The following is a 19,172-nucleotide window of genomic DNA, read 5'->3' as shown; positions in this document are numbered from 1 at the left end:
TGAACCACTGGAAAAAAATTGTCTGATTGAAACCTTAAGGAAAATCATGTAAAACATGCACAGTGATATTTGCAAACATTAAATGTCAAGCTATGTTTCAATTAAAATTGGAATTTTTAAAATTCTGAATTGACAATTAATTTTAATTACTTAAGGAAAAAACCCCATGGCTACCTTGATCCCCTTTTGGCATTAGTCCTTCCTGAAACAGAAGGTTGTACTAGATGACCTTCAGGGATCCTTTCCGACCAACATTTCTAGGATTCCACGAGAATAACATCTTTACATGTAGCTGTATAAAATATCAAAATATAAGAGAATTCTAGGTTAAAACTCAAGACAAATATAATAAAGGTGTAGAAACACCTCTTCAAAAGCTTGGTGTTTATTCCATATTCCCCACATATACTAACAGAGTTTATTTACCAGGTGTATAGACATTCTCAAAAGAAAGTTATTCCTGGAAATAATTATATATTACGGTGTCTTTGTGATACTACAGATTTTCTGTGTACTTAGGATGAAAAATAACTGTGGTATCTCGGATATTGCCTTGCAAAAGCTGTAGGTAATCTTTTGTTGTTTCATGAACAATTATAAGTGAACAGAATTATTATTGTGGTTTTTTGGGGTATGTTTCCTGGAAGGCATGCAGGTGTGTAATATTGGTCTCTGCTACAGGAACTGAGCTGTATGAAAAGGAAAGTATTATATAGCATTTGGCCAAAACACGTGGTGTGTTAATTACTAGCTTCTGTGAGTTTCAGCAGAATGAAGGTTGGAAGCAATTTTCTGAAAAACACATAAACAAGGAGGAAGGAGGTGTATGTATTTCTTATATTATTTCATTTGTTTTTGAAGTTATTAAAAATGAAGGAATGCTTTTACTAAGCACAGTTATAAGAAGAAATGCAGTACGAAGATCTGTATTACAGTATGTGATGTGAATTCTGAAAATGATGCAGCAATTGGTGTAGCAATTTAGGAGCTTAAAGGATTGTTTTTGTAAAGGCAGACTATGGATTTTGGTAAGTGGTGACTGAATATTTACTGCAGGAACTTGGAGAACCCTTTGAATTTTCAAATACTCATATATTAAAGGTTTAAATTCTGTGTTAATGTCCCATCTTCTAAATTATTTCTTTTTAAATAATTACAAATTCTTTAAAGTTGCTTTGAAAACACTAATGACCCTACTATCCATATTATTTAAACTTTTACCTGTAGTTTCATTAGTTTAAAAGAGAAACTTTATTTTGTTTGAGGAGGCAATTTATTTCATTTTCCGCCTATTACCCTTAAAATAGTCATATCATGCTATATGAAACATCTCAAAGCCAATGTCTAACTCCTGTAGGATGAGCATCCAGGTACAGTATCTCTGAATTCAGTGACTTTATCACAGGTCTTGTGATATCTACTATTTTTCTTACGGCTGTTCCTCCAAGAATAAAATGCCATAGAAACCCTTAAGCCCCACCCTTTCCTCCCTACCTTCATGTCATCCTCTTTTTGCTCCCTCTGTCTCTTTCTTGCTTTACAATGCATAACATATCCCTCATAGTTGCACAGATTTGACAACCTATACCTTAAATGCTTCAAAACTAGAAGATGAATAAACCCCAATTTTTAAAATTATATATCTATAGCTAATCATAAGATTTTTGTAAACTGATTCACAATTTATGATTGGTACAGCCCAAATACTGTAGACATATATATGTGTGGTAGACATAGTATATATGTGTGCATTTTTGCACAATGTCTTACTAAAGGTGGATTATAATATGTTCAGCCCTTCATCTATGCTCTTCAAAATCTTGTTGCTTCAATGGTTAGCATTTAAATTTGAAACAGGCTGCCATAATATCCAAAAAGCCTTTTAAATAAAATAGATCTTTTTTTGAGATAAGGCAATATGAAGGGAAAAGATTGCCCTCCAAGGTGATATTTTACTGGATGAAACTTAAAAAATTATTCTAGGGAGTTTTTAAACATTGAAAGGGCAGGTCAGATATATAAGGCCAGGTTTACTAAACAAATATTTTAGGATTAGCCTTTTAGTGGGATCAGAACATCTCAGGTAGCAGTTTTACTTGAGGATGACAAAACAGATCATAGAATCATAGTTATAGAATGTTTTGGGTTGGAAGGGACCTTAAAGATCATCTAGTTCCAACCCCCCTGCCATGGGCACAGATACCTTCCACTAGATCAGGTTGCTCAAAGCTCCATCCAGCCTGGCCTTGAACACTTCCAGGGATGGGGCATCCACAACTTCCCTGGGCAACCTGTTCCAGTGCCTCACCACCCTCACAGTAAAGAATTTCTTCCTAATACCTAATATCTAATCTAAATCTACCCTCTTTCAGTTTAAACCTATTACACCTTGTCCTATCACTACACTCCCTGATAAAGAGTCCCTCCCCATCTTTTTTGTAGCCCCCCTTTAATACTGGAAGGTTGCTCTAAGGTCTTCGTGGAGCCTTTTATTCTCTAGGCTAAACAACCGCAACTCTCTCAGCCTGTCCTCATAGGGGAGGTGCTCCAGCCCTCTGATCATCTTTAAGCCCTCCTCTGTTCCCACTTGAGCAGGTCCATGTCTTTCTTATGCTGGGAGCCCCAGAGCTGGACGCAGTACTCCAGGTGGGGTCTCACCAGAGCAGAGTAGAGGAGGAGAATCACCTCCCTTGACCTGCTGGCCACAAGGCTAGATCCTTTAGGCTAAACTGTTCTTTAGAATAATTTTTGCTGCATATAACACATTGCCTAAAATGAACTTGGTTTTAAAATTATGCTGTGGTATAGAGAGTCTGCTTGTGAGAAATACCAGGCAAACTTATTTGGCTTGGCAAAGTTACTGCATCTGTGTATAGGGTCTCCAGTGCAGATAGAATCATCATCTTGACTACAGGGAGATAAATTCCCAGAGAAACTCAGGAATTGTTGTGTAATGCCTAAAGGTTATTGCCTTCTTGCATCACTAAGCTTGGTGCTGGGGCACCCAATGAATGCACAAAGAGACTGAGGGAAATATATCTAATACAGTGTTTATTTTAGGTGTCATAACCTCTTTAACCTCTAAATTCAGTAAATCCATTGCATATTGTTTAGGGGAGACCAGATCCTGCTTCCTCGTGCTATTGATGGAGGTATGTAAATTGGACACATAGCAGTTAGGTCTACAAATTGAGAGGTCTGAGTCTATCCTGAAGTGACTAAGAACAGGAATCTCAGAAGTCCTATATGTCATCAGGAAATCATATAAACTCATTAGTTTGTAGGATAAAGTCTAAGTATTGTCCAAATGTGGCCTTCAAAATCAGTGCCTGAAATCCAGATAGGAACTGGGTTCCTGTCAGACACTTCTGGCCCTGCTTCATGTCAGATTCAAGCTATGAATTTAAAATTTTTGCTGTCTTCATTCAGATCAGATTGTTCTTGCATTCTCTAAAAGCTCTCTGACCTAGCATAGCAGGTGTACAAGGCTAGTGGACTCACCTGACAGTTGTTGGCTCAGTTTGCTAAGAAACAGGGACGCAAACAACTATCCAGCAATCCAGATGGGTCCTCTTGCAAGCTATTCTGAAGAAAGGTTATCAATCTATTCTGCTGAAGTTGTTTGTCTTTATTTATTATATAACAATTATTTTAATTGTTAAGAACCCTCTTGAGAGACTTTTTAGGAAGAATAGCAATGCTTGAGAATTTGTGGCAGGGGTGAAATTGTGTGTGTGAAGAAACTCAGCCCTTTAATCATCACAGAGCCAGAGAGACAGAGGGGTCATACAACAGGCGAGGGCTTGCTGTGACAATTTCAGAGAGCTTCAGAGGATATACTTGCAGTCTATTCAGAGAAGGAATTAGAAAACCAGACCTCATTCCCAAATGGAGGAACTCCTCCCAACTTGCTGAAGAGTTTGACAGTGCTACCCGCCCCGAGTGTCTGCCTGTTGATTTTGCTGAGTTGTACAAGATTTTGTTTATTGAGACCCTTGAGACTATGCAGTATAACCTACTGAGGCTATGTAATACAGCTGAAGCACCACAGTGATAAACACTGTTATAGGCTACATACCATTACTCCATTTCTTTCAGACATTCAGAACAGACAGGATTTTTCCTGTCCTCATTATACCTTTTCCATTGCTATAATAATAAAAAACCCAAACCAACCATAACACACTGCTTTTGCTGGTACGAAGATCTGCTACAATGATTAAGTAAACACCAGTGTGTTAGAACAAAACAACTAAACAACACCCAAAATATTTTGTGGAGGCAGTATTCTCACTTGACAGCGTTACTTTTATGTTATTTTTTAACACTGATGGAAAAAATGTTGTTTCTCATTGATGACTGTATCCTGAGTTCCAACTTTTTTTGAAAGATTCCAACATCATTCAGATTGTTTCTGATATATATTCCAATACCTACAATAATGGAATATTAGATAACTTGTCCCCATGCACTACTGCTTTGTGAACCATTTAGAGGACTCTTTACAGGTGAGATTATCAACATTTTGATAAACAGGATATGTGTATAATATGATATAAATATATAAATATAGATCATATTATACACATATCCTGTTTATATATGTTTACATATTATATATGTATATAATAGGATATGTATAACAATAATATGATGCATTGGGATATCAATATAATATGTATAATTTTTATAAAATTACAAATATTTTGGTAAATGGGATGTTATAAATATTATCAATATTTGGAATTGTCAGAATTTCATTATGATTCAGATTTTATTAAAATCCTGTGCTGATGTTACACCTGTGCTTACTCATGTGAGTAGTCTTACCGATTCCAGTGAAATTGCTTAATCCAAATAATTTATCATATCTGTAAGCATTCACAGTATTGAGAACTAAGGTTAAGATTTTTCAGTGATGTGTATAGCTACATAATGGGCTTTTCAGAAGTCCTTTGGCACAAAGCTACCAGCTATTCAAACTGAAACTAGACACTGTTTAGTTCTGAAAATCCATAGAGGTACATATTTCTATATAGAAGTATGCCCTAAAATTTGATCCTTAAACTAGATGAAGAAATCTTTTAAGGAGAATGACGGATAGTCCTATTTTTTCCTGTGTGCCAGGAACTAAGGTTTTACTACCCTTCAGGTAATAAAGGTCCTTAGGAAAGGGAAAATCCTTTGTAACATGTCTCCAGTTGACCTACGCAGAGAAGAGTAACATTTTTTGGTGACAGTCCTCAGTATAATAAATTCATTTGGAAATAAAACCTGAATGTTGAGTTTCTTCAACACTGGGGCCTGACCACTGGAGAAGCATATGTGACAATCCAAACATGAGATTTAGATCCTGGACCTCTAACTCATTTCAAGCCATCTTGCAAAAAAACACTGATTGCCACCATCTGTCGAGAAGTAGCTCTGACAGAGTTATTCAAAAGGGCTAATTTTAGATGTTTGTTTTCTATTTGGTCAGTTAAAAGAAATGCAAACCTTAGAACTTGATTAGGAACCTAAGTTTAGATGTTTTAAGTTGCAGCAGAAGTCTCTCCCTCTCCAGCCACTACAATGAGAGTCTTGGAAAATTCATCCACTATGTGGAAGCCATCTTTTTTGATATGCTCTCTCATTTCCTTTATAGTAGTAGAGAATGGATATCTCTTTACCTGAGTTGGATGAACAAAATTAAAATCTATAGATATTCCCTCAAAGACAACACAACTTTAAAAACTTGAAAGAGATTGATGACGTAATGCAGATCGTGTGTACAGTCTTTAAATAGATTTTTGTCCTTCTTTTTCTAAGCCACAGTCTAATGAGAAAAAAGACCTCAACCATTTTAGCAAGCTTACTTTGGAATTAATTTTGTAATTAGTTTTTACAAGTACTTTTTTTTGTAAGATTTTAAAGGTAATAACAAGAAAGAAGAGAAACATCAAGTGATCACTGCATATTATGACAACTTTTTGAAATGTGGAAATGCTTTATCAACTATTTGGAAGTTTAACTGTATAGAGGTTAGAGAATAACAGGAAGTACAGACATGCTGCTGAAAAGGATCTGTTGGTTATAACAGATCACAAGCTGAAAATGATCAACAAGATTAGTTTACTGCAGAGATTATATACATGCAAGGTAAACATTGTAATGAAACACATAAACATTGTATACATTGTTTAAGTGACATATGAAGTAGTTAAATTCTGTTTGGTTTTGGTTAGGCCTCAGATGCAATATTATGACCAGTTTTGGGTTTGTGCTTCAAGAGGATACAAACCAATTGAATTTGGTCCAAAAGAAAATAACAAAAATGATTACAGGTCTAGAAAACATAACCTCTGAAGAAAAATTGAAGGAATTAGGGTTGTTTGGTCTAGAGCTGAGGAGACTGAAGGGACCTATGACAGCAGGCTACAGGGAGGTAAAAATAGGATGAATAGCAGCAATGTAAAACAGAATTAAGTGAAGCTAAGTCTAAACATTAGTAAAAATTTTCTAGCAGCAAAGCTAGTTGAGCTGTGTAATAAGCTGTGAAAGGAGAGTCTTAAGCAATGCCCCCTTATGTGGAAGCAAATAGTAAAACCTCTTTGTGGAATGATACAGGTATACTACACCTTTGAGTCAGGAAATGGATTGCATAACTCCTTGTGATCCTCTCCAGCTCCATTGTTTATGATTTTATGATTATTTATTTTGCATTCTTTTTATTAGACATGATGTGGGACATATCTAATATTGAATTGAATAACTGAAGCTCAAGGGCAGCCTGGGATGCAGTGACCATGAAATGGTGGAGTTCAAGATCCTTAGGGCAGTGAGGAAGGCTCACAGCAAGCTTACTCCCCTGGACTTCAGGAGAGCAGACTTTGGCCTCTTCAGGGATCTGCTTGGTAGAGTACCATGGGACAAAGCCCTGGAGGGAAGAGGGGCCCAAGAAAGCTGCGTAATACTCAAGGATCACCTCCCTCAAGCTCAGGAGCGATGCATGCCAACAAAGAGGAAGTCAGGCAAAAAAACCAGGAGGCCTGCATGGATGAACAAGGAGCTCCTGGATAAATTCAAACACAAAAAGGAAGCCTACAGGGGGTGGAAGCAAGGACAGGCAGCCTGGGAGGAATACAGAGAAGTTGTCTGAGCAGCCAGGGATCAGGTTAGGAAAGCTAAAGCCCTGATAGAATTAAATCTGGCCAGCGACATCAAGGGCAACAAGAAAAGATTTTATAGGTACATTGGGGATAAAAGGAAGACGAGGGAAAATGTGGGCCCTCTCCAGAACGAAATGGGAGACCTGGTTACCCAGGACATGGAGAAGGCTGAGGTACTCAATGACTTTTTTGCCTCGGTCTTGCTCACCGGCAAGTGCTCGAGCCTCACCGCCCAAGCTGCAGAAGGCAAAGGCGGGGACTGGGAGAATGAAGAGCCACCCCCTGTGGGAGAACATCAGGTTCAAGACCACCTAAGGCACCTGAAGGTGCACAAGTCCCTGGGACCTGATGAGATCCATCCGCAGGTCCTGAAGGAACTGGCAGATGAAGTTGCTAAACCACTGTCCATCATATTTGAGAAGTTGTGGCAGTCCAGTCAAGTTCCCACTGACTGGAAAAGGGGAAACATAACCCCCCTTTTTAAAAAGGGAAAAAAGGAAGACCCGGGGAACTACAGGCCAGTCACTCTCACCTCTGTGCCTGGCAAGATCATGGCACAGATCCTCCTGGAAGCTATGCTAAGGCACATGGGGGACAGGGAGGTGATTCGAGACAGCCAGCATGGCTTCACCAAGGGCAAGTCCTGCCTGACTAACCTAGTGGCCTTCTGTGATGGAGTGACTACATCAGTGGACACCGGAAGGGCTACAGATGTCGTCTATCTGGACCTCTGTAAGGCCTTTGACATGGTCCCCCACAACATCCTTCTCCCTAAACTGGAGAGGTATGGATTTGAGGGGTGGACTGTCTGGTAAAGGGTGAGGAATTGGTTAGATGGTCGCATCCAGAGGGTAGTGGTCAAGGGCTCAATGTCCAGATGGAGATTGGTGATGAGTGGCGTCCCGCAGGGGTCCGTATTGGGACCGGTACTGTTTAATATCTTCATCAATGACCTAGACAGTGGGATCGAGTGCACCCTCTGCAAGTTTGCAGACGACACCAAGCTGAGTGGTGTGGTCGACACACCAGAGGGACGGGATGCCATCCAGAGGGACCTGGACAAGCTGGAGAAGTGGGCCCATGTGAACCTCATGAGGTTTAACAAGGCCAAGTGCAAGGTCCTGCCCCTGGGTCAGGGCAAGCCCTGGTATCAATACAGGCTGGGGCATGAAGGGATTGAGAGCAGCCCTGCCGAGAAGGACTTGCGGGTACGGGTGGGTGAAAAGCTGGACATGAGCCAGCAATGTGCGCTCACAGCCCAGAAGGCCAACCGTATCCTGGGCTGTGTAAAAAGAAGCGTGGCCAGCAGGTCGAGGGAGGGGATTCTGCCCCTCTACTCTGCTCTGGTGAGACCCCACCTGGAGTACTGTGTCCAGCTCTGGAGCCCTCAGCATAAGAAAGACACGGACCTGTTGGAGCGGGTCCAGAGGAGGGTCACAAAAATGATGAGGGGGATGGAACACCTCTCCTCTGAAGAAAGGCTGAGAGAGTTGGGGTTGTTCAGCCTAGAGAAGAGAAGGCTTCGGGGAGACCTTATTGCAGCCTATCAGTACTTAAAGGGGACTTATAAAAAAGATGGCAGCAAACTTTTTAGCAGGACCTGTTGCAACAGAACAAGGGGGAATGGCTTTAAACTAAAGGGGGGTAGATCTAGACTAGGTAGAAGGAAGAGATTTTTTACGCTGAGGGTGGTGAAACACTGGAAGAGGTTGCCCAGAGAGGTGGTGGATGCCCCATCCCTGGAAACCTTCAAGGTCAGGTTGGACGGGGCTCTGAGCAACCTGCTCTAGTTGAAGATGTCCCTGCCCGTGGCAGGGGGGTTGGACTAGATGACCTTTAGAGGTCCCTTCCAACCCAAACTATTCTATGATTTTATGATTCTATATTGTAGACAATATATGTTAGATTATGCGATAAAAGCTCATCTGCACGCCCAGAAAGGAGCACAGAGAAACAATGGCAGGTGCGGGACCCCAGGCCAATCCCAGGAGCCAGCAGCCCATCAGAGGTCCACCTCCACAAACCTAGAGGAGCACAAAGGCCCAAAGTCATGTGGGAACCCAAATTAAAGACTCAGAGAAGTGACATACTATCTGGGTACCTCCCAGAGCTGTCCCAGGAGAGCTTCAGCCCCAGTGTCCTGGTGTGAAACCCCGCAAGATGAGTCAATAGCGGAGCATCTTTTAGACTGAGGGGAGTGCTCCCTGCGGTATGGGACACATTATAGCATGCAGGGGAAGAGCATTTTGGGTTACACAGGACTTTCTATGGGATGTTTAAGGGACGAACCAAAGGTGGGGAAAGGGATGGTTTTGGATGATTTGGGGAGGAAATAGTGTGGGAAAACTGAAGAGTAAGGAGCCAAAAGGGGCCTGTCTTGTGTAAACAGTTACTGATGGGTATATTTGTCTGGTCATTCCCTGTGCCTGATCTGTCCAGTCTGTCCTATCTTCTTATTAAATCCCTTTCTAGCTCTTTTCCTGGGTGAGGGCTCTGTATTTGGTGTGTGCACATGTGTGTATGGGGGTCTGGGTGCAGTAACTGGAGTCAGACCATGGGTTGGAGGGTCTGTGTCCATGGCTGCAGGGACTGGAAAGACTGTACTTAGTGAAACCAAATGCCAGTAAGTGGGGTGGGACTATGGGTCACAGAGGCCCGTGTCTCTGTGCTACCAGCAAGTGGAATAAGTCTGGGTGTCTGAGTGCACAATCACTAGTGAAGATCAAGCTGGACTAGCCAACGAGTGAGGTGAAGTGGCCTCGGAGCCAGGGTGTGTGTGTCTCAAAGGTCAAGACCACGGGAAGAGCTGAGTGTTGGGGAACATGTGAGTCCCAGCCAGCTCTGTGTGTGTGCATGTAAGTACAGGATGGTCTGTACCAGCAGCTGGTGTGAGGCTGTGGACTCAGGGGCTTATACGTACCAGGGAATGGGGAGTCTGGGGTCTAGGGGCAGCTCCTGGGCAGACTGAGTAAGCACAGCTGCTGCAGGGATCCACCTTGTATATATGTAAATGTAGTTATATATGTATATTCTCACTAGCGGACCTTCATCCTGGTCAGTCAGAGAGGGGAGCAGGATGAGGCTGTTGGTGCTGTCTGTGTTCATGTGAGTGCTGAGTATGTCTATGATTTGTGTGGCTGGCCATGTATTTATGTATATATGTGGTGTGTATGTCTGCTTCATGTGCATATGCCTACAAGGAATGCATTGCCAACCTTGCTATGGGTTGGAGCTGGGGGCATGGAGATGCGGCATCCTCACCTTCATCGGGCTACTGCATTTGACCCCAGCCACCGACAATCTTATTTCAGTTTACAGAGCTCAAACTGTGCTTTTATTACTTGGTTATGTGTGCTTTCTTGTCTACTGTGTTGATTAAAAGCAAATAGTTCTTCACTGTACTAACGTTTCTAAATGCCTGAGTAAACTCCAGTGCTTCTTTCCTGCCTGGTTATCTCTAGTACACTTGTTTTTCACACATTCCCTGTTACAACTTCTTGACAACAGTGACCCTCTGTAGAGTTCCCTGCAAGGATACTGACAATTCAGACTTCTGTTGCCTTCAGCACATGATGTCACACAGTCTCAACTTTATAGGTGCTTTGAGATTGTCAGGGGAATAATAGTCACAGCAGAAAATGGACACAACTATTCCACAGGTATGATTCTAAAAACAAGTTATGCCAGTAATGAAGGAATTAGTAACTTTTTTGATAAAATTTGTAAACCTGTCCTAATTTCCTCATCGCTGTTGACCACTTTTTTGATTTATTGTCCTGGAGAATATTCAAGATTATTCTCAAAGTGAAAATTTCAGAATCACAGGTCAGCCCTTTAATTTTACCTCTCCATCTATCAAAGCATTCTGACCATTTCCTCAGAAGTCAGTTTATGTGTTTCCTTTGTGAACATTTCTTCTATTTTTCTGTATTTGGGAATTCCTCACACCCTGAAGTTAAGATTTTTGAAGAAAAAATGTGGAACCAACTGCTTTTTATAGGTTTTAGTTAGGTCACTGCTGCAAAATGCTTCCACCTGAATAAATGATCGTTAACATATGGCTGATTTTTGTACATAGTCTGATGGGGAAATGATATGGTTTTTGTTAATAAACCACAACAGATAGGCCAAGTCACACTGGGTCTCTTTAGTTCTGTCTCTAATACTGGTCAATAGTATTTAATGCAGGCTTAATACATGGCGGCCCCAGCATACTTACCCAGACTGCAGCAATTTGTGTCTCATGGATATCCAATGCCAAAAATTGTGCCTTTGTATTTAAATAGCCCATGTCAGATTTTCATCCCCTGAATTTGCTGAGCCATTTTCAAGCTAAGTGAATCTTCACCATCTACCATGTCCTAGACCAGAGCGGTTCCTCAACATCACTGTGAACTGTGTGAAGAAATACATCCTTCTATTTGTCTTGAAAGTCACCTTCCAGTTTCATTTGGTTCCCTTCACTGTTTGTATGGAAGTGACAGTGAAATAACCATTTCCTATTCATCTCCATGTCACTCATGACTCTATAGGACTTTACCTTATCCCTTCTCAGTCACCTCTTCCCCGGGCTGAAGTGGCTTAGTCACATTTTCCTCATATGAAAGCTATTCCTTTCTTCAGATTATCATTGTTGTCTTTGTGGTACCCTTCCTAATTCTGTTAGAACTTTTGTGAGATGAGGTAAATGGACCTGCATGAGCACATGAGATGTGGTCATACCATGGATTTACATACAGTGGATTCCACCTATGCAGAAACAGTGCATAATATAACTTTGTTCCATAATCTCATCATTTTAATGAGAATCTTTAAATCATACTAACCTTAATTCACCACAGCTGCATACTTTGAAACACAGAAACAATACTGACATTTTTTTGCTTGAGTAAGTGATACCTGGTTGGTAGGAGTTTGAGGTTTTTTCACTGAAATGGAGTGGATCTTCATGGTGCTCTACATTTTCGAAGTATTGCATGATGGTCACAAACGAAACTTTCTCAGTACAAAGACCCGACAGTTGGAGACTCTCCTCTCACTCCCTTTGCCCTCAAGGGTTTACTTATATTTTCCTATTATAAACACTTTTCTGAAGACTGAATACTTTGAAATGGAAGGAAAGCCTAACTTTACATCAGACATACTTTTCCTGTGCTTTGAAGATATAAAGTGCTACATATGTGTGTATTCTTATTTGTAGTTTATCTTGGATATTTGCTTCAAACCCCTTCTGTCCCTTCCCTCACAGTCGCTTCACTTCAGCCTCACTTTAGCTGCCACCCATATATCCCTTCCTCTTATCTTATCCCTCTTCCACTGCTTCCACCACCCGCTTTGTCCCTCTCTTCATCTTCCAACAACATCACCAGTCAACAAAGAAAAAGCAAAAAGAAAAAGAAAGGAACTAATATAACAGCTGCAAAACATTAATGAACTTTCTATCTTTTATGTTATTTCTTTTGCTTTTTAACCCTTTGTTTGTCTTAGCTATTTATAAACTGTTTAGGATAAAGACTATACTATATTCTTTGCTGGCAAGGTTGGTGCCATAGCCCCCCTGACACACTCCAGCACCTCAATGTCTTTCTTGTAGTGAGAGGCCCAAAACTGAACACAGCATTTGAGGTGCGGCCTCACCAGGGCCGAGTACAGGGGCACGATCACTTCCCTACTCCTGCTGGCCACACTATTTCTGATACAAGCCAGGATACTATTGGCCCTCTTGCCCACCTGGGCACATATTCAGGTGGCTGTAGACTAATACCCCCAGATCCTTTTCCGCCAGGCAGCTTTCCAGCCGCTCTTCCCCAAGGCTGTAGCGCTGCATGGGGTTGTTGTGACCCAAGTGCAGGACCTGGCACTTGGCCTTGTTGAATCTCATACAGTTGGCCTCAGCCCATTGATCCAGCCTGTCCAGATACCTCTGTAGAGCCTTCCTACCATCAAGCAGATCAACACTCCCTCCCCCTCAACTTGGTGTCATCTGCAAACTTACTGAGGGTGCAGTCCATCCCCTCATCCAGATCTTTGATAAAAGACATTAAACAGAACTGGCCCCAATACTGAGCCCTGGGGAACACCACTTGTGACCAGTTACCAATTGGATTTAACTCCACTCACCACAACTCTTTGGGCCCGGACATCCAGCCAGTTTTTCACCCAGTGAAGAGTACACCTGTCCAAGCCATGAGCAGCCAGTTTCTCCAGGACAATGCTGTGGGAAACGGTGTCAAAGGCTTTACTAAAGTTTAGGTAGACAACATCCACAGCCTTTCCCTTATCCACTAAGTAGGTCATCTTGTCATAGAAGGAGATCAGGTTGGTCAAGCAGGACCTGCCTTTCATAAATCCATGCTGACTGGGCCTGATCACCTGGTTGTCCTGTGCATGCCACGCGATGGCACTCAAGATGATCTGCTCCATAACCTTCCTCAGCACCGAGGTCAGGCTGACAGGCCTGTAGTTCCCCAGATCCTCCTTCCAGCCTGTCTTGTAGATGGGCGTCACATTTGCTAACTTCCAGTCAACTGGGACCTCCCCGGTTAGCCAGGACTGCTGATAAATGATGGAAAGTGACTTGGTGAGCACTCCCGCCAGCTGCCTCAGTACCCTTGGGTGGATCCCATCTGGCCCCATAGACTTGTGAGTGTCTAAGTGGTATAGCAGGTTGCTAACCATTTCCCCTTGGATTATGGGGGCTTCATTCTGCTCTTCATCTCTGTCTCATATATATGGAACTCTGCCACACATCTTTTTCAAACAGTGAATTTGAGGGTTACTTTAAAAAAAGGAGAGTCAGATTTCCTCTTCTCTAGTCTAATGTGTCTATGAATGTCTCAGTAGATTTTTAGAGATATAAGGAATGTATCTCTCAAGTAAACATTTTTTTTTCCAAACAAAAAAATCTCTCACATGCACAAAATAACTCAATAAATACTATTTGAAAAAAAAGTAGAATTTAAATTACTGTGTGATAGTTACCCAATTAATACTAAACTACAATATTTTTGAACACCATATCAAATTTTTTTCATTCTTTATCTACCTATAGATAAATGGACTCTTATGGGCCCACTCATGGCTTCATTTGACTACTTTGCATGCACAAAAAACTTCAGTGTAATTTATCTTTTCAAAGTTCACAAATCTTTCACAGTCTGTAACCCTTGCTCACCACTACGAGAATTCATGATGATGTCAGAAAAATTCCTGAGAAACATTTAATGTACTGAGCAGACTACAGTACTTCCAGGAGTATGAGGAACAAATACAGGCCTATCCAGAATAAAAAGGCTATCAAACTGAGTATGTACTTCAACAAGGGCAAAATTCACTCTGCATTCAATAGTTAGGTAATCCTTCTTTCCATCTATAATTTTACTAAAGATATTATTGTTTTTTTTTCAAAACCTAATGTGCAGATCTACTTCATGAGTGAAGAATAATGTTACTACAAATTTAAGCAAAAAAAGAGTATTTATTTTTTAGTGTTTGCTTTTCCATTACTTACTTGATTCAGTACAATTAATTTTAACGTTATGCTGAATTCAGTGGGATCAGTAACTCAGATTTTCTTAACTTTTAGACCTCTGTCTAAAAGTTGAAATGATTAATCAGAACACATCCCAAATGTGTATGAGAATCAGTTTTTAATCCTGAGAAATTATCCAGAATATGTCCAGCAAGTATACGTCAGCCTCCAAGACCCTTCTCTTTATTAGGCTGCCTGTTTCTTTGTGCAACAGGTCATTAAATATTTGCTGTAAAAGAATAAAGAATAAAAGTAGTTGTTACTGAAGTCAGTGAGGTAACTCACATGTTGAAAGTGAGGCACGTCCTTTAAGATCTTGGTCCTGTGACCCTCACTTACCCAGGATTTACCATGGATGTGAAAGAGCAAAATCCTGGAGCTTTTCAAATCAGTGGATTTACTGTCATAGCGTGTGTGTAGTCAGGATTGAACAAAACATGTTCTGCCTCTTTTAAGGAGGGGCTGCAGAATTAAGAGATGAACTGACTTCTCATTCCTTACATGTTTGCATGCTTTCAAACCATCATGAAGAGAAAGTAAAATGAAACCCCCACCTGTATCTTATTCACTTTCTAGAAACTTTTAAGCAAAAAAGGATTTACTTATTTGATTAAAGCTGGCAAAGTCAGAACCCAGCTATTGCTGGGTGCTGAACAGATGCCCATAAAAAGAGGAGTTCTTCCTCTCTCCACATCGGTGTAATTTATTAGTTTACTGACAGATTGCTCAAGATGGAGATGGTTGCTTACCGCAGTTATGACTCGGGTTGATTTTAGCAATACTTGGTTTGTACAATTAAGGCCATTGTGTGTCTTCAAGTCATAGCCTGTTTGTTTACATAAGAATAAGAACTGTATATATTCCATTCAGTAAACTTATTTGTGAAAGTCTTGGTGGTTTAGCCCTGTAATCCCAAAGGAGAAATAAGGATGGAAGAATTGTCTATATCCCTAGATCGCATTAGACATGAGAGAGTATGTCTACACGAGAGACTACATCATACAAATACCACACATCTCAATTGAATCTCATTTTTACTTATGTTTTGGTTAAAGAATATTTTCAAATCTTTCAAGTACCTTTTATCCTAAAGGAGTGCATATATAAGACTTAGAAATTGTAGTGTTCTGTACATGAATGTTCTGTCCCCTGTATGAAACAGAGAGGAATCTTCCCCCCCCCCCCCCCGTTTAAACGGTCTGTCTTTATTAGCCTCAGTATATGTGTAATAGTGAAATGGGGAAAAAGGAAAAGAATATGTCAAGAAAGAGAAGGAAAAATATTTTAAGGAAAAATATTTTAAAGAAAAATGAAAAAAAAAGAAAAAAGAGAAATGAAATACAAGAAAACAGGTCTAGATCAATGAAGGCAAATGATATTGATACTAATGTGAGATTGAAACCAGTGCTATTATAAAGTTTATAAACCTATTTCCATTACTTTTTGTACAATTTATGTCCAAAATGAAACTGTATTCACATGTTTTTCATTGTTTTGAATTTATTAACTAAAAGCTTGATTTTTTTTGCAATTACACTTCAATGTTTTTTGTTGTTTTGATAAGAAGCTGTTTGAAGCCACTGATTATGATATCAGGATACTAAGTACTGTACAGAGTAAAAATACAAACCAAGAAACAGCTAAGGAAATACATGAGAACTGCTCATAGTACTTGTCCACATGGTAAACTGTGGTTTCAGCGAGTCAGACTTTTAATTATATTAATGTCTTTTGTAGACATTAAGGCTGAAGACAGGTTTAAGTACATGGAGCAAAACAATGAGCTGTTTTTAAAGATGTTAAGGACAGAATCTGCTGCCTATGAATGGCAACATCAAAGCAAGAACTTGCTGCTTCAGTAAAGATAGAATAAATGGATGATGATGTAAGTGGAAGTAAGAGCTGGCTTCCTGGCAATGACTGAAGGTCTCTAGGCTGCTTAAATGATCTTGATCATCAAATAGTTTGAAATATATACTGTAATTATGCTCTGTATATCGTCACAAGACAAGTCCATTGAGAATTGTAAAGAGAATGGGCAACTTTTCCAACCTCTTTGGTTACAGAGCACATTAACTGAAATTCTGCAGTTTCTGGACAAGTACTCTAACTATTAGGAAGCAGTACGAAAGACAGGGTTAATACATCTACTGCTGTTTGAGAGAGAGAGAGAGAAAGGGAGAGAGGAAACAAACACTCAGAACTTTCTTCAGAAGAGGAAACCTGGATCATGAGTGGTGAAGGTGCTAAGTGTTTCCTATTGGATTGGTTCTTTATAGAGATAAACAAGAGAGGTAGAAGTTTAACTAAAGGGCTCTTGGGAGGTCTTGAGATGTGCCCAACCTTCATTTACTGACACTAGTGTTTCCCTAAAGAGGATTTCTTTCTTCCACTGAATATGAAGTTCAGGAACAATCATAATGATCTTATGAATGTCAGGCTGCTACACTGGTTCTAGTGTAATGTCACTATTTTCCATGCATCCAAAATGTTCTGATTGCCTCCAAGAACTTTCAGGTGATGTTTAAAGGCAGCCCACTGCCTCAATTTAAACATGATACACATAAGCAAGCTATTTCAGAGCAAGTGGAAGGTAAACAAATAATTAAATTTTATCTCTGTACTTTTTCATAATCTTTCTAAATTAATTTATTTACCTTTCTGCATTTATACTTTCATTGGTGTCAAGTGCAAGAGCAGCAAAAGACAGAAATAGCAGGAGAGACGGAAACAGAAAAACTAGAGAAGCTGTGAAGACATAGGTAAAAAGAAAGAGGATTGAGTAGCCACAAATTTAGGGATCAGGACCAAACCCCACACTTTACAGTTATGTATCTAAACCTAGTCCAGAATTCCCTCCTTGAATTTTGTAATACATTGAGTTCTGGGAAGATTAGTGTTGAAGCACAGGTTTCTGGATGAATACACAAGGAATATGTTGTCAGAACTTGGTATTCCTTAGAGGATTTCCTGCTCAGGTGGGAGAAGCAATATGAAGAACTTTTTCTTGCATGTGATTATCGCTGGTTAAAAGCTTTCATAGTTTAGTAGCATAAGAACAACTTCTGGGGAGAAAAAAAAAAAAAAAGAAACAAAATAAAAAGAAAATAAAGAGCTCAGTACCTGAGTGACAGTCTGGATAGCAAAGTATGGTGGAAAAAAGGCATGCACATGGCTAAGATATAGCCATACTAAGACCAGGTGTCCCCAGAAGGAGCTTTCCACTCTGCTGTGGAAAGGAAATGGATGAAGGATTACTGGGATTAGTATTTAGTGGTGACTGAGGTGGTTCTGGTATCTCAAGTCCAAGCAAATTTTGAAAACAGACTCTTAATAATCTCCTCAAGTAAGCTGTGTCCAGAAAAGTAACATATATATTTTTTTTTTCTTTTACATTTTAAAATATGGTTCTATATACAAATCCAATGTTTGTGTAATTTTACTTTGCAGCCACAGAGACCAGTGTAACATTTTATATTATTGAAATGTTAATGACTGGAAAGTTGGTAGGGGATTTCTGTAACAACTCATTTCATAGTTCAACATATCCAGTGATTTTATGCAATTGGTACATATTTTTTTAAGAATGTGCTCTGAAAATAATTCCTAAAATGACTCACACTCTCCAGTCCATCTGCAAAAAACATCTTTAGCCAGCAGACTAGTTACAAATGTTTGCAATTTTCACAGCCTTTCTAATTGTGTAGAAATTCTTTGGAGGCACATGGTTATACTAGCGCTATAGCAGACTCTGCAAGCTCTTTCTGCTGATGTTTTCATATTGTTCATGTAGAACGAACATGCTTTTTACAATGTAAATATCCTCCAGCTGTTTGTAGAGCCTTGAACTGGCACTGGCATGTCATTCTAACTTCAAATCAATATAAAGTTGTTTTTTATTTCTTTTTTTATCTCTTTTTCCCCTCCCTTCCTCTCTCCCGATTCCTCTCCTCACCTCCACCCCTTTATTTCTTCATTCATTTTGGCTAAGTGTTTAAGTAAGTAAGTGGCAGAAATTTGCTAAACATCACATGATCTATTGCAAACAATATTCAGAGAACTTCTGAAGTATTTATATGCTGTCTTTTAGATACTCTTTAATGCTTTGAAAAAGTGTACTCATTTAGTTGGATACTAAAGAACATACACCAAGATCAAATAGCTTCTTATTTCAAATAAATTGTTTATGGAACTCTAATGTTGTTAAAGAAGAAATTCAGGAAAAGCTTATTTTCTGTGTTTTTTTTCAGCAGAGACTGTCTATAAGCCTATCTTTCTGCAGCATGCACATTGCTTCCCCACACCTTAGGCAAATATTTATATTCCACTGTAGAACATATTTGGCATTGTTCATGCTAACCTTTACTTTTTTCTTGTAAAAAGTCAGTGTAACATATCTTAATAGTGTCTTATGCAATCTTCTAAATGGTTTGAATTAAGAGTGTTAATTTACTCTTATTCTGTTCTCTAGAGGAAATATCTTCAGAACTTTT

This window comes from Aptenodytes patagonicus, chromosome 1, assembly GCF_965638725.1.
Source record: "Aptenodytes patagonicus chromosome 1, bAptPat1.pri.cur, whole genome shotgun sequence".
Lineage (NCBI taxonomy): Eukaryota > Metazoa > Chordata > Aves > Sphenisciformes > Spheniscidae > Aptenodytes > Aptenodytes patagonicus.
This window is presented reverse-complemented; position numbering follows the sequence as displayed.